Source organism: Hydra viridissima, unplaced genomic scaffold (assembly GCF_058129835.1).
Source record: "Hydra viridissima isolate aposymbiotic clone 2 unplaced genomic scaffold, HvirCarnegie_v1 scaffold_11, whole genome shotgun sequence".
Lineage (NCBI taxonomy): Eukaryota > Metazoa > Cnidaria > Hydrozoa > Anthoathecata > Hydridae > Hydra > Hydra viridissima.
Genome location: NW_028324310.1, coordinates 10,327,147 through 10,341,512, shown reverse-complemented (window position 1 = coordinate 10,341,512; position 14,366 = coordinate 10,327,147). Strand labels below are relative to the sequence as shown.

The 14,366-nt window shown below is 29.5% G+C and overlaps 1 long non-coding RNA gene and 2 other non-coding genes across 3 annotated transcripts; 1 reads left to right on the top strand and 2 right to left on the bottom strand.

The window, feature by feature from the left end:
- The first annotated feature begins 2,011 nt into the window (after window positions 1-2,011).
- Trnad-guc (transfer RNA aspartic acid (anticodon GUC)) lies at window positions 2,012-2,083 on the top strand. Its single transcript has one exon. It is a non-coding gene; the product is annotated as a tRNA-Asp (tRNA).
- A 1,600-nt stretch (window positions 2,084-3,683) lies between these two features.
- On the bottom strand, window positions 3,684-3,757 carry Trnan-guu (transfer RNA asparagine (anticodon GUU)). Its single transcript has one exon. It is a non-coding gene; the product is annotated as a tRNA-Asn (tRNA).
- A 9,662-nt stretch (window positions 3,758-13,419) lies between these two features.
- Window positions 13,420-14,237, bottom strand: LOC149882118 (uncharacterized). Its single transcript, XR_016445254.1, has 3 exons — window positions 14,108-14,237; window positions 13,783-13,843; window positions 13,420-13,552 (listed from the first exon to the last, which is right to left on the bottom strand). It is a non-coding gene; the product is annotated as an uncharacterized LOC149882118 (long non-coding RNA).
- Window positions 14,238-14,366: the final 129 nt, after the last annotated feature.

Genomic DNA, 14,366 nt, shown 5'->3' with positions numbered 1-14,366 from the left:
TAGCAAGTTTAATGTGAATGTATCTTTTGAAAACAAAAGTTATGAAGTTGACGTCTAGGAAAAGACATTTCGGAAGAGTTAGGCTGCATAGCATTTACCAAGGAATTTAATGGATTATATGTGAATCACTTAACTCTTGACATTCCATTTCCCCTCACAGAAACCAAAAGCTTGCAAAGGGAGTCTCTAAATACTTCATCTTCATCTCAATGAGTGTTTCAAAATATATTCTAAATATTTTCTTTGAGCATAGATAAGCTGTTACTATTTAGTAAAAGCGATTAAAATTCTCATTCCTCTATCGAAAGTCTTGCTACAGTTAGTTCCTAACAAATTTTTGTCTTGTTAACCCTTTCATGCGCTGGGTTGTTTTATAACAACAAATTAAACTAACCTTCCCCAATTCAAATAGTGCATCCTAACCGATTGAAAACAATATCATTTTGCAAAGGAAAGTTGAAAAGGGCTGTAGAAAAAGTCTGCTTTAAAATTTCAGAGTACCACTGATATTTTGTAGATGATTTTTTATGGGTGAAGTCGGTACTCGAAGAAGACAATGAATACTACTAATTTAAAGGATTTACAATTCTGATCTTGTGAAAAAAAAAATTAATGTTAGTTTAACATAGTACTGTTCTTACTACTCATTTATATTTTTGTTTATTTATACCTTTTTGATCTAATAAATAAAATTAATTTGTTGCACAACAACACTTCGCTTCAACGGTATAAAATCCCGTCCATTAATATAATTGTTTTATGCAATAAGATTTTTTAATTAAAATATTTTTTTCTTATCATTTAATTGTTAAAACAAGTTTAAAGATTAAAATATTGTTATTGTTATTATCATTTATAACATCATTATTCTTATTTTTATTTTTTAGTAAATATAATATACTGTGAATGTGATTATAAACGCTACATATGGTTATATTGAGTACAACGCTATATTATTTACTGGGTGTGCTTAGTTGATGTTTATATGCACACATAAATATATATTATGTATGTGTGTGTTTGAGTGTGTGTAATTTGATGCAACTTATTTACATTCAGAACTTAAAGTAAAATAAACAATGGGACAGGTAAAAAATTTTTATTCTTCTAAACACACACAAAAAGTTATAACAAAGTTAGTTTCTAAATAAACTTTAGTCATAGATTTAGACGATAGTGATGTTGATAGCGATGATAATAGTGATCTCGACGATACAAATATAGAAAAAGATTTGTGCATCTACAGTGATTTTACTTGAAGATATAAGATATAAGATTTATATATATATATATATATATATATATATATATATCTATATATATATATATATATATATATATATATATATATATATATATATATATATATATATATATATATATAAAGATATAAGATTTGATATGTGTAGCCATTTCCCAGTATTTCAAGAGAAACAAAGTCGTTGTAGGCAGTATGAAAATGGTTTTACTTTTATTCAATGCATGAAATGCAAGATATTCTTGTGTCTTTTAAAAGCAAGAAATTGTTTTAATGAGTTTCATGAAGTCAACCAATAGTTGTTAATGTTTTAATCCACTACCAGTTATTTTTTGTTGCTTGTCAGCATCCCTATTTGACTGTTGTTAACATCCCTCTTTAACTGTTTAGTTATTTTAATTTTATTACTGTTTTAACAAATGTAGTGTAGAATTAATATTGCTAAAACTCAAAACTGTTTATTTATTAAAAATACCCATTGGCGGGCAGTGTTGTTCTATAACAATAAATTCAAATGATATCGTCACATCATTTTTTCCCAATTTTTTTTTTTTTTTTTGTATGTTATATTGACATAAATGAGGTTCAAAAAAACAAAGTTTGGATTTTTTTTAGTTATGGGACAATATTTGGAGCATGAAAGGGTTAAAATAACGCAAAAAATAAATTTTATCTTCCCATTTTTAGAATAATCATCAAGATATAAATGAAATTAGATATTAATAACTAAAATATTATTATCAGTTTGCTTCATCCTCGGTAGTATAGTGGTAAGTATCCCCGCCTGTCACGCGGGAGACCGGGGTTCGATTCCCCGCCGGGGAGAATACGTTTTTCTTTTAGTCAGGGAAAAAAGTACCCACATTAAAATTTAGCAATATCTTTTCCTATTAGTCAGGCACCTTTTTCCTATAGTCCTTTATACCTTTTTCTTTTAGCCAGGGAAAAAAGTATCCACATTAAAATTTAGCAAAAAAAATGTTGATGTTTACTGTTCTAAAGAATTAAAAATAGAATTTGAAAGTCGCAAACTATCTTTAAAATATATTTTCATATTGTCAGTTTTTCCAAGAAAATTCTAAATAGACTCAATTTATCGAAGAAAAATGCTTTGGGGAATGCTTTTTTAATTAATTAAAGATAGTTTTGATACAAAAATACTTAAATTCTTAAACATAATTCTGTTAAAGGTTATTGATAATATTAAATTAAGAGTAAGGCCACTACTCAAAGACGCAAGAAAAAGCTTTTAAAAAATATTTTTCGCAATGTAAAGTATGTTACTTCGAAGGAAAAAAAAGGTTTTTGTAAAAAGATTTAAAATCTAAAATGAAATGAAGACCAATTGCTTTACGACACTAAAGTTTTAAGGTGGTGAAGGGGGTATTGGTATTTAAGGATGTTTTTATTTTACTGGAATTATGTTCGTGCAAATACGTCAAAAATAAGTCAAATCAACCATCATTCTAACGCAGAGTTACAAGAGAAATACAAATTCGAACAGCATATAGAAACAAAGTGTGGCAAGATGAGGTTCCTGCTCATACAGCTCGCACCACGAAACTACGAATGAAAGAAAATGAAGCAAATTTTATGCCCTAGTGCTAATATCGAATATGTTGTAATAATATAGCCTCATACAAGAACATATCTGATATATGACCAATGTTATAAAACAGTTTACGATTGTTTCACAATCCGATAATAGCTTGTAGGCGCAATAAGTTAATAAAATGTTAAAATTGAAGAATTTTTATAAAATAAGAGTTTGAAAACTAATCAAAATCGAAAATCATTTTTAAAAATACATAATTAGGCCTCAAGCGTCAGATTGTATTACGATCGTAAACTGTTTTATAACATTGGACCATAGTTTTAAAAAAGAGCTAGAAGTCAGAAAAAATTACTTGACAAAATTTACAACAATTTAAGTGAAATTGATGCAAAGGAACGAAAATTTTAAATAAGCATTAGGGTTTGGTTTTTTCGTTACAAACGGATAATAACGAATAAAGTACAAATTATTCTGCGCAATGATTAAAACAAAATTATGCTTTTGAGGTGTCGAAAAATTTTTTCCTAAAATCTAATTTAAAAAATAATTTTTTAAAAAAAATATATTTTTGTAGGCAGCAAGAGCTTCTGTAGCGTATTTGATGAGCGTGTTCGGGTGTTAACGGAAAGTTTGGTGGCTTGATCTGAGATCCTTTTACATCTTTTCCAAAACATTCCCTCCTATTTAGACCCAACTATTGCCTATCACTATTTTGTGGCAAGACATGTTTGTTACTGAATTTTTTTGAGGTAGTATTTTAAAAAGTTAGAAAATTTAGTGGTTTTTTTAATGGCTATTTGGAAATATAAGAAAACAAAATTACATCCTAAATAAAAGAAAAAGAAAAAGAGGAGAGTTAAAAGGATTAATCGCTCCCGGGTGGGCTTGGACCACCAACCTTTCGGTTAACAGCCGAACGCGCTAACCAATTGCGCCACGGAAGCTTGTATTTGCTAGTCAGTTAATATAATAGATTTAAATACAAAATAATTACATATATCTGACAGTAAATGTAATAAAAGAATAAAAATCTTTACAAAAATTCAAATGGATTTTCATTTAAAGACTTCTTTGGATAAGTCAATAACTTAATTACTATTATTTACTAGAGTTCATTCACCAAGAGTTGCATGAAGGCCCATTCATCAGTAATTGAATTTATAGTTACATTTTAGTCGCAACATTACTACATAAGAAACACACTGCTGCAAATGTTAAGAAAAACAGATTTGTTATAGGAAACATATTATTATCAAAAGTTAATTGCGTAATGTTGATTATGCAGATCGTATTTTAAATCTTTAAAACTTTCTTGTGATGCACAGTAGGCCAGCTATAAATGTAAGTGGCGAAAACAAGTTGTGCTGAATCCTTAAATGACGGCGGGGTATTTTTCTAGCCCAGAACGGTGTATGGTAAGGTTGCTATTATTGTACCGATGCCTGTATTGTACTTTTAACATAACTCGTTGTTTTTACAACCCACAAGAAATTTTTTAACTTATTTTTATCTTTGCTGAATGAAATTAAGGAGTCAACTGTTGTTTTTTTTTGTCATCCAGCTGCATTAAGGCCAGAGTAAGCTCTTGTTGGTTTGTTATTGGAGATTTCTTATTTTTGGTTTTATGGCTAAGCGTATTTCACTAAAAAAAGCAGAAGATATGATTCGTTCAGTGTATTTATGTTAAAGCATAATTTATCTAAATTCAAAATAAATACCTAGAATTTAAAATATCTTTTAGTTGTCAAATTTTTTAATTAACTGAATGTTAGATTAGTTGCGTAAATTGTACCTCAAGGCATATCCTAAATTGTACCGACGCAACCATTCTGACCGCTAAAAAACGCTTGTAAAGTTTAAAAAGTTCCTTTTGAGATTTCAATTAGAGAAATATCCATACTTACAATACGAACTTTACCACTTAAACAAAAAAATAAAAATTTTAGTATTACTCTTGTATTGACAAGCAAGTCCTTTAAAAGATGCACTCTCTAGTTCAGTTTTACTAATATGTCAAGGCTGGTGTCATGTTGGCTGTGCAGGTGTTAATCAAAAACAGACACAATATATCTGAAACTTTTGCCAAAAATAATGTTTTTATGTATTTTATTTTGCAATATTTAGTGTGGTTATTTTTAAAACAGATATAGTATGTATTGTTTTACATTATTTAGTATAACTATCTTTAATACCTACCTTCCTCCTCTATTCTAATCTTAGCTAACCATTGGTAAACATACAATTTAAATAAAAATTTCACCATATGTGGTGATACCTGTTTTTGGCATTTTCCGGAAGAAAAAAAAGTTCAAGTTGCATAGAGCTTATTAAATAAAAAACTTCATTTCATTATATTATGGGCAGTTAGGTGTTATGTTATGTTATATCAGAATATTTCCAATTGCTGATTCTATAAAAACCATTCCTTTTAATCAGTTCTTTAAATCCCTTAAGTCTAAAATCATTAAATATTTGCAAAGCTGTAAAGTAATTGAAATTAAGAAAGTGGTACAATATTGGATTACAATGGTACAATTAAGGATCTAGTTTCCTTAATTGTACTCTTTGCGCTATTTTTTTAATTTAATTCTTCGAGACTTAAGGCTTTTTAAATTTTGAGTTTTTTAAACATCTTTACAACAGACAATCTCTAAATCATGAAATCCAATTGAAAATCCATGTTTTTACTCAGTAAAAACATGGATTTTACTCAGTAGATTACCTACATTTTTTAGTTTTGTCTTAGGGGGTACAATATTGGCAACCTTACCCTATGATGTTTATGTGTAAATTGTAGCATGCATACATTACTTAGTCAAAAATGGTAATACTTATGAAGTGTGCTTATGTCACATATGTTGTTTGTTATGTAAAAAATATTACAATACTGACACAAGATAATACTTGTTTATAATATTTGTTATATTTATTACACAATTTTTACTTATCAAAAAATAAAATACAATTTTTTTAAATTATATTTATTATGATGAGTTGAGATTGATGATTCAAGTGATGACTTAGATGATGAAGAAGATATTTTTTCTGATGACAATGATGAAGATGAAGAGCAAGAAAGTGATCTAGGTAATCAAATTTTAGATCAAAATATGATTTCACAGAATGGTGAGGAAATATAAGTGCATTTCCTGTGATAGGTGTTACTCAGCCACGTGCCAAAAACATTATTCAACAACCTGCTAGTCCAACACAGCTTGCAGCTCAAACCTGTGGTGTGAGTGTGAACTTATTATGAGACAATCAAAAAATTAATTCGAATTGTTACTAACTGCACTAATTCTGAAGCTCATAAAATCAGGCAAAAACAATTAGTTGACACAACAGTTGAAATTTATGAGTTTATTGGCCTGTTAATCAGCACTACAGATGAAATCCACATTTTTTCTACCTCAATGCAAAGAGATTGATTTATTGATTTGCGACCATGTTTTGATTTGATGAGAGAGAAACTAGAAATGAAAAGGGTTTTAACAACAAACTTGCACTTCTTCAAAATCTAATGAAAACGTTTAGTACTAAATGTAGAAACAATCATAATCCAACTCTACACCTTATCACTGATGAGCAGCTAGTTACATTAGGATGTTGTCCTTTTTAGATGTTTGTACCGATATGAGTTCTTGTTTTTCGGTTTTCAAAATGATTCTACTATTGTTTTTTATGTTCCTAAGAAAAAAAGAAGCTGTCAAACTATTTTTAACCTTTCATAACAATTACAAAATATTTATTAATCAAAATGAAAAATCGCGCATTGTACTGGATTACAACAAATATGAAAGTGGTGTTGACGCATTAGACCAGGTTGTCAGATACTATTCGAGTCGTCAAAAGAGCAATCGATAGCCACTCACAATGTTTTGTAAGATATTTTGGATATTGTAGCATACGACGCTTGAATTTTGCTCTTGTCAATTCATTCAACTTATAAAAATGGGGCTTCACATAGAAGAAGGGAACTTTAAAAAGAATTAGCTAAAAGTCTACTAGTCTCCAAAAATAGTTGCAAATAACAATCTTTTACACCTACAGCAATCAGCGCGATCATTACAAGGACAGTAGACTAAATGACGTTATATGTACCCTCAAGTAAGTGACAGAATAACTGAAATGCAATGTGTTTTATGCAATCATTTAGTTCGCAAGGTTCATATCAAGATTATGTGCAACAGTGGCTTTGTTTAGGAGAAAATGTTTTAATGTTTTTTTGTTTTTTTTTAGGTTTTTGTAATTTTTTTTTAAACATATAGACAAAAGATTGTTAATGTTAGATAAGCAATGAACTTTAATGAAAAATACAAAAAATATTTGCATAAAGTCAGTTTTTGAGTTAGGGTAGTTTAATATCCCAACCGTCCTTAACGTAACTTATTTTGCCGTCCTTTAAGGGTTCATCTAAAATATTTATGAAACTTTCTACATATTCAAATTAAATAACAAACCTGTTGAACTTTTCATTTCAGTTTTAATCATTAATTAGTTTTATGAATGCAATTTTTAACTTGTTTTTTTGCGGATTTTAATTTTTGAAGCTAAAAGATTTTTTTCCGTGTTTATTTGTTTTTACTTGAATAAATTTAAAGTTAATAATTAAAAAAACCTATCATCTTAATATATTTATCATCTAAACATCTACTTGCTGTGCTTTCTTGAAGCATTTAAAGCAACCTTTTGACCGCAATTTTATACACTGCAAAAGAAGATAAAAATCTTCTTATGCAGTGTATAAAAGTTTTTTCCGTTTGATAAACAGCTTAAGCTTTGTTTCCTGATACGCTACACAAGTTTCTTGGTTTAGTTTATGTTAATTTAATTGCTTTAGTAATTCAATAGAACCACCCTACATATATATACATATATATATATATATATATATATATATATATATATATATATATATATATATATATATATATATATATATATATATATATATATATATATATATATATATATATTGTTTAATGCATTATAAAAAAAATTCCTGGGAGCAGTTAAGAAGGAGATTATTGAAAATGAAAATTTCCTAGGCGCAAATACATTTTTAAATGATTTCTAATAAAATAAAATAAAAAATTAAAATTGATTTATAATGAATTTCCATTAATCGCATGCATTTTAATCAATTTCAAGTTATGATGACAAATATTGAAATTTCGAAATATAGTAGTTTTTTTTGGGGAGATCATCCTGCGATTAGCAGCATTGAAAGTTGAATATTTTTAACTCCTGTTGTCCCCATCGGAATTTTAATAGGGAAATATCCTTTATTTATATATGGTAATTTAGTTTTTTGAATTATTTGATTGCTTTTATTTTGCAAATTTTTGTCGTTTTGTAAGCACTGATATCAGCGCTGAATCTAAGAATGTTTGTGCCATTGCCTAATAACATTTTTTGATCTTTTTTTTTTAAAAAAATGGTTTTTATTGGCTTTTCAAATAATAATCAGCAAACTTATATCAGTTTGCTAACTATTTAAAAATTGCTTGCTCAAGGGTTAGACCACACGGTTTTATAATTTCCTGCTCTTTAGAGGGAAGACCTTCACAAAGTGGGTGTTACTGATGCTGCAGCCAACTTGAAGAAAGCAATCACGGAAAGCAAAGACATGAGTGATCAACTAACCTGTGCCAATCATCTGCTCAACACTTGTTTAACAAATCTGTATAAAAATTATGATGACCAAATGCTAAAATTATAAAATGTAAAGAACATGCTTAAAGGACCTACCAAAGTTTACTGGACTGACTGGACATCAAGATATTATGTCTAGCAGCAAATATAGAACATTGTTCAGCTTGCGGTAACAAGATGGAATTCCAGCTTCATAATGCTTAAGTCAATCTTCAGACTGAAGGCTGGTTTACTGGTTGCTCTTGAAACCCTAGACAAACCAGATCTTAAAAGTTTGATTCCGAGTAAGTTGGAGTTCAACACAAAATTTTACCGTTTGTTTTTTTTTACCGTCTGGTAGAATTTTAAAAATGCTCTGATTCCTGGTCTTAAAAAAAACAGATGACCATGCAAAATGTTCAAAAAAATATAAAATCTCCACTTGCTTTGTAAAAGAACCGTAAATGAAATTGAAGAGTGTGACACTCAAGTTGTAGCGCCTACTTCATGGAAATGTTTGAGAAAAGTCTACCAATTAAAGGCATTGTAGTCAAATACTATAATGTGGGTTCACGTCTGCACCACATTATAGATGATATACACTCAAAATATAGAAAACAGTGAAGAAGGAAGGGAAGCTGCCATTAAGGATTTAGTTGGCACTCAATTGATCTCAATCCAGTTCTCCGAGTCATTGGATGATATCATTCTTCACTAGAAACATCAGACCTCACTGAAGCAATGGATCCAGTGGATCATGAGCTTTTGAAAGACAGAAAAGACTCAAATACAAAGTCAAACTAAAACTTATACCAGAAACTCAAACTGGTACTGAACCTAAAGAGCAACAACAGCTACAGGTAGACACTCAAGAGAGTCAAAGGACTCTCAACAAGAGTTACACAACAAGCTCAACAAGAAGTTGTCAGTCAACAGCAAGCTCAACAAGAAGGGATTAAACGGACTCGAAGTGAAGATCAAACTCAAAGTCTCTTTTATGAGACAAATGATGATTAAATTTTTTATCGGTAACTTGTAAAGAATGTAAAATTTAGCAATAGAAATAGTAATTACATTTAAAAAAATGTTTAATAATTTGGTAATCAGCAAGAAAAGCTGTAAATAGTCATAAAAGCGGTAAATAGTGATGAAAATGGTGATTTTGAGTTTTACGTATTTTTATTCAAAATTACCGCGGTAATTACGCAATTTACGCATTTTTAAGCACTTCTACTGCCTGTCAGGTAACGCCAATGTTCTAATAATCACAAAATAGATGAATTTTACGCAATAACACGAAGAATAATGGCAGGGCGAGAAACGAGAAACAGCAAAGTTCTTTGTTTTATCAAAACTCTATTTTTAATAGAAGCTCATAACTCTACGGTCACAAAATGTTGGTTCTTGTCACTAACGCGTTAATCATTTACGTGTTAATCATTTACTATTGTTCTAAGTTTACCAATGTTGTAGCTAAAAAGACAGTTATCAGTTTCTGTTGACCTATAGAAGCATATATTGTCCGTTAGACCATAAAAAAAAATCATGTGTAAAATTACGTAAAAAGAAAGATTTGAAACTATTACCTCTCCGTTCAAGGAACAAACACTACTATTTCAGAATTTCTAAAAAAGAGAAGAATTTTGTATACAAAAAGAAATTTGCATTCAGTAACTTTAGCTTGTCTCTCGGCCTATATAAAATACGAGTTTATGTAAAAAGAGACTCATTTGTCTTGTACATAAAGTTGCATTTAAATAAGAATCTGACGAATCCATAACTATACTTGTGACTTCGGTCTAATAAAGAACCTAAATAACCCAGCAAGCACACAACGTTGAAACAACGTTGAAAAAACGTTGTAACAACGTTGATCAACGTCGATCAACGTTATTTCAACGTTTTTTCAACGTTGTGTGCTAGCAGGGAAACGATTAAATTTGTTTAGGTAATTATCATAGAATTAATGAATAATTTTTTATGAATATTGGGAATATTTAAAGAATTCATCTGAATTTAATTCTTCTGAAAATGTTTCATCAAATTATCAATCAATACTTTATAAATACTTTTTGGTTTTGTAGAATAAAGCTATAGGAATCCCATTGTTTACTGAAAAAGATTTTTTAGGTTAAAAACTACAGCTAAATCATTTTTTGATTTAATACCAATATGAAAAAGTTTAACTTTTTTTCGGTGAAAACTTTAAAAAAATTTCATTCACTTAAATAGCAATTTTGTACCAGCGCTGATGTTTGAACTAATTATAGATATATAGAGAGTGAATGAGCAATAAAGGTTACACCCTGGATCTGCCCTTACTGCAAGGAAACAAGAAAAACAGTTTAATGTGTAAATAACACTCAAACTATTTGACTGAAGGTCAGTTTTTGGCCAATGCTGATTGTTCAGCTTTAACCATAATAATCAGGGTCGGCTCAAGGGTATATGGCGCCTGTGGCCATTTTTCAATTGGCGCTGCCCCCCCTCCCCCGAAAAAAAAAATCGTATTATGGACATTCGTGGTGAACTTTCAATATTTATTTACAATTTAACCTTTCTTGCTTTTATAATAGCAAATGATTTAATTATATCTTCTAAGTCCAATTCTTTTGCAATTGCTTGTTCTATTGATAGCATTGCCAGACCATCCATTCTATCCTGTGTCATTGTTGAGCGAATATACGTTTTGATTAACTTCATCTAGGAAAAGCTCCTCTCTGCTGTTGCAACAGATACAGGTAGAGTTAAAAGTATTCTGAGAGAGACAAATAAATTTAAATTGTTTAAACAAATAAAGTCTAAAATATTTCTTGGAGAGTAGTTTCCCTTATAATGATTTCGCAAATATTTCATCTCTTCAAACAAGTCAGTTCCAGAAACATCTTTCAACTCATTGCAAGATAATATTTTTTCTAAATCCATGCATCGTTTTAGTAACTCATCTTTAGTAATGTCCTAGACATTTAAACTGTAAAGAAAGTTGAACTGATTATTATGGTGCATATGCATTTCAAACCGATCCTGCAAAGATCCAATAGCGTGATCTAAAATGCTGTTGAAGAAGTTAATCTTAAAATTGTCCTCTTCAGTCATTGATTCCTCTTGACTTTCATAAGCAAACATTCTTTTTTTGGTACAACCACGCATTTTTTCAAATTCGGGCTAAATATCTAGCTCAACAGACAGTTTTTTTAGGCCATCTTCCAACATCCAAGTAATTACGGAAGATTTCTGGTTCATCTGCGCATGTTATAGACTCAATGACGGCGTCCATTTGGTTGCTTGCTTCAGAATGATTATAGTTGAGATCATTTTGGCTAGTTGATGGCTCACACTTAATCAAACTTTTAAATATTACTCAAATTTTTAATGATATTCTTGTCAAATTTAATATATGGTGAATTGTTAAATGTTTGATTTTTTCTTACCTGAATGTTTTGAATACTTTTGGAATTAATAGATGGTACTGACACAACTTCTGAGTAAGTTTTTAAATACTTCTCCAAACTTCCCTTATACTTTGACAGGGAAGCAACTTTTTCTTGTTTTCTTTTTAGGTTTTGAGCTCCTGATAATTTTTTCTTTCCAAACATGATGATTGTTTTTATATCCTCTTTTGAAACATTTTTTTGTTCACTTAAATTTGTAAAGAGTAAAAAATGTAATATGCATTGAATTGAGTTAGCTTCATGAGCAAAAACGTTTTCAATGTGGATTATACCAGTAGAACTGTATAAACTGGTTTTTTAGAGTTCCCACAATTATGGAAAATTTTCTTTAAAAATTTTTTTTATAATATTGAAATCTTAATCTAAAAACTACTTTATTTTTAATTTTTTTGTTTTTGAATTTTAAATTTTCTATTTTTTTGGCGCCCCCTTTGAAGCGGCGCCTGTGGCCAAGTGGTGCTTGGCCACGCTGTTGAGCCAGCCCTGATAATAATTGCAAGGCCAAGACCGAAATTGCAGGTTCAACCACGCTTAAAAATTGCATCTTTCCACAAATGATAACCTCAGCTTTTTTCAGCTTTATTAAATGAAATATAATAATATACGACATACAAAGTATCAAACATATAAGTTAATATATTTAATTTTATATAAATTAGATAATATTACTAAACAGTTTTTAAAAAGTTACAAACTTTTTTTTTTTTAGTTTTAAATAGTTTAATCTTATAATTAATTTATCAATAAAATTTTGGGTTTTCAATCAACCTTTTTTTTTTGTAATACACTGCTACTTTAATTGTGTTACGTCGGCTAAAAAATAAAATGAAAATATCATTTTTTATAGATAATATTCCAGCTAAGACCGGTCGGAAATGTGGGGCCGAAGATGGCCGACTCTGAAATCGAAGCTTCGATCAGACTCGAGTTGGATCTAGATATTCCTTCCCTTTGCTTTCCCTCAGAAGTCCATCCACTTTAGGTTGCTGGCGTCATTTAAGGGCAGAATTACGTCATCGGTTGTTAATTTTGAAGTTTCTTTTAGGAAGATTTTCCATTTCATACGGATTTTGTCTTCCTATTCTTTTCGTAGGCATTTTTCAAAATATTTGACTCTTTTTAACTAATATGACAAAGTTTAAATTTTATAGAAACTTTTGTCACGATATAATAAACATTTTATCGGTAAACCTTTCGAAATACGTTGAAATTAAAAGTAAGAAGTATATAAAATATACTTGTTGTAAGTTGTTTTAAAATTGTTTGTGCGTACGATTTAAAATTTAAAGGAACTTTAACTTGAATTTTAAGCTCTGCTTTGTTCAAAATATCACTGTACATCCACGGCATGAGTCAAGCGGATATACTTAAAGAAGTTGCGTAAATGATTAAGTACAACAACACAAGGCGTCATCATAATAATGACTTATAGAAAAAGCATAAAACGTCATGTTTATATATTAAGTCTACCGGAAAATTCTGTCCGTTTTTGGAATAAAACAAAAGCATATCTTCATTACTGTCAATCGACTTTATTGAATAATGTAATCGCCGTTATTATCATTAATGATTTCTTGCCAGTGTAAATAGAGAGGCACAGATGCGCCTAATACACATGTGCTTACCTGCCGAAGCTTGTTGTGATAAAAACGACTAAATTTATATATATATATATATATATATATATATATATATATATATATATATATATATATATATATATATATATATATATATAGCAAATAAATGTAGGTATTTTACATATTGGAGGATAATCTTTTCTATAAACAACCCACAAAGAATTTTTTCATCCTGAAGTCAGAATGGTTTTTTTCAAACTAAGAGCAGTTCGAAAATTTCTTAGCACTCAAAATATTCTTTACCTAACACGACAAATTATTGTCACAGCATTTGAATTGCGGTTGCTCATCCCTTCACAAAAACCTGTATAAAAAAGTATGCATATCAGTGAAAAGTATTTACCTTACAAAGTAACTCTAAAACTATATATTCTAGAAGGAGTCTAGAAAAATAATGGAAGGCTTTCGTAGAGACTATGATGAACAATTAAAAGTAATTGTTCATCATAGTCTCTACGTTTGCTTAAAATTTTGCACCCAGCTAATTGTTCATGAACAAAATCAGTTTAAGTAATTCGAACGTGGTAAACTGGTTAAATACAGCCTAAATGATCAAATAACGATTTACTCTGCCGATTCCAATAGAGCTGCTGATCTTCCTCATCAAATTTCCCAACAAGATATTCGAATAAAAATACAACACGCATTCTTTACATTTAAAGAGTGTAGTCTAGCTTTGGACTAAGTATGGCGATGTTACTTTTTTTTTTATTTAGTAAACGTTATTTTTTTTGTTAAACAAAGCACGATTGTTTCTTAATCTTATCGTCTTTAAACAACCTTATCTGTCCTGTTAGAAAGGAAAGAATAATTGGCTTTCAATAAAA